The sequence below is a fragment of the Cebus imitator genome, unplaced genomic scaffold (assembly GCF_001604975.1).
Source record: "Cebus imitator isolate Cc_AM_T3 unplaced genomic scaffold, Cebus_imitator-1.0 Scaffold860, whole genome shotgun sequence".
NCBI lineage: Eukaryota > Metazoa > Chordata > Mammalia > Primates > Cebidae > Cebus > Cebus imitator.
Window position 1 is genome coordinate 184,284 of NW_016108175.1, and position 2,575 is coordinate 186,858.

The window sequence follows — 2,575 nt, forward strand, 5'->3', positions numbered from 1 at the left end:
CTTGTTTTCCTTGGGTGATTACTTTCATTATCCAAACAGATTAATGACTATTTCCTACATCTGGAATAGTTACATTTCTTCCGAATGGAAGCTATAATGTGCTTTTATAAAACTAACCATCCTTGGGGACACAATATTGGTGATCTGTTGTAAAAAAAAAAAAAAAGAAAAGGAAAAAATCCTAACCGTCTTACATGTTTATAAACTCCCAGGTTAGTCTTGTAAAAGTTGTAAACCCTGTAAAAAAACATACATGCTGGAATATAGAAGCTCAGAGTAATAGCCCATCTTGAGGTACATTAGAGCTTTTAGAATTGCCTAGTTTCTTTTAATATGTCTTGCATTGTTTCCGTGGATTTATGCATCGTCGCTTGGTTTCTCCCTCTCCCTTATTTCTTCATCTCCCACTGGGATAACTTTTATAAACGTGAGGATTTCAAAAAGGTTGTATTTTTTAAATTGCGGCATAAAACTTAACATTGCTTAGAGGAAGAAAGTTTCATGTTGTTTAGTCTGATTTTGGGGATGGGGCATTCAGGCATTCGGCCTGATTGTTGTCTTCTATGATGATCAACAGTTCTGAAAAAGTACAAAAAAGCTCTGATTTTTTTTTTTTTTTTTTTTTTGGAGATGGAGTTTTGCTCTTGTTACCCAGGCTGGAGTGCAATGGCACAATCTCAGCTCACCGCAACCTCCGCCTTTTGGGTTCAAGCAATTCTCCTGCCTCAGGTTCCCGAGTAGCTGGGACTACAGGCGCGCGCCACCATGCCCAGCTAATTTTTGTGTTTTTAGTAGATATGGGGTTTCACCATGTTGACCAGGATGGTCTCGATCTCTTGACCTCATGATCACCTGCCGCAGCCTCCCAAAGTGCTGGGATGACAGGCATGAGCCACCGCGCCTGGCCAATTTTTTAATAGCATTTCTTGCAATAGATATAGAAGGAAAGTGGTTTTGGATTTTATTTCCTCAAATTTATAAGAGGGTAAGAGAAAGATTGAGATTAAAAAAAAAAGAAAGAAATGACTTTTTTTGAGGCTAAACTACCAAAGTCTGGGGGAAGAATTATTTTCCATTAGATATAATGCTTCTAGCAAATCAAGATAAGCAAAATAAGCAAAGTAGGCCAGGCACAGTGGCTCACACCTGTAATCCCAGCACTTTGGTAGCCCGAGGTGGGTGGATCATTTAAGGTCAGGATTTTGAGACCAGCCTGACCAACCTTGTGAAACCCTGTCTCTACTAAAAATACAAGAATTAGTTGGGTATTATACGGGCACCTGTAATCCCAGCTACTTGGGATGCAAAGGCAGAAGAATCACTTGAACCCAGAAGGCACAGGTTGCAGTGAGCCGAGATCATGCCACTGCACTGCAGTCTGGGTGACAGAGTGAGACTGTCTCAAAAAACAAACAAAAAAAAAGTAACAAAGTAAAAGTTGTCTTTAATTCTGTAACCACAAGATTAAATGCTAACATTTTACTATATATCAGTTGTCTAGAGTTTAAAATCTTTTTATCATACTGCTTCGTAATGTGCTTTTATTTATTTTGAGACAAGGTTTTGCTCTGTCACCCAGTGTAATGTGCTTTAAAAATTATTTAAAAGTTTAATCTTTATACAGTACATGAATACATTCAACCTGTGGATTATGAACATTTTTTTCAAGTTAAAATATATCTATCTGTATTACTGCTATTGAAAGTGCGGCTTACAAATGGCGAATCTCTATCCTGTGTTACTAGTCTGTAATGACATAGTATAGAAATTGAGGATGTTTAGAAACTATTCTAGTAATTGGACATTATCATTTTTTATTTGTAAAATTTGGTAATGGAAGTTACAGGCTAGGTATGGTAGCTTATCCCTGTCATCCCGGCACTTTAGGAGGCCAAGGCAGGTGGTCTCGAACCCAAGAGTTCGAGACAAGCCTGGGCAACAGGGTGAAACCCTGTTTCTACAAAAAGAATGACAGTTAACTAGGCATGGTGGTACGTGCCTGTACTCTCAGCTACTCAGGAGGCCGGGGTGGGAGGATCATCAGAACCTGGGAAGGTCAGGGCTGCAGTGAGCCATGATTGTACCACTGCACTTCAGTCTGGGTGAGAGGGTGGGACCCTATCTCAATAAAAAGAAAAGAAAATTCTGGGTTTATGTAATTTTTATTTCATGTTGACAATTTATTTTGCTTGGATTTTATACAAATTGTAGTCCTGGGTGGATTGGAATTTTAATACTCATCCTTTTACCACAGATAGTGTAAGGTAAACTATATAATTTTTGTTTCTTCTTTTTGGAGACAGAGTCTTACTCTATCATCCAGGCAGGAATGCAACGGCATGATCTCAGCTCACTGCAACCCCTACCTCCTAGGTTCAAGTGATTCTCGTGCCTCAGCCTCACAGTAGCCTCACATGTCACCAAGTCCAGCTAATTTTTTTGTTTTTTTTAGTAGAGACAGGGTCTCGCCATGTTGGCCAGGCTGATCTTGAGCTCCTGGACTCAAATGATTTGCCTGCCTAGGCCTCCCAAAGTGCTGGTTATAGGCATGAGCCACTGTGCCCAGCTAAACTAT

At 39.7% G+C, this 2,575-nt stretch overlaps 1 pseudogene; it reads left to right on the forward strand.

Annotated features, from left to right (window-relative positions):
• The window catches only part of LOC108297913, a 36,274-nt pseudogene that overhangs the window by 7,805 nt on the left and 25,894 nt on the right, over nt 1-2,575 (forward strand).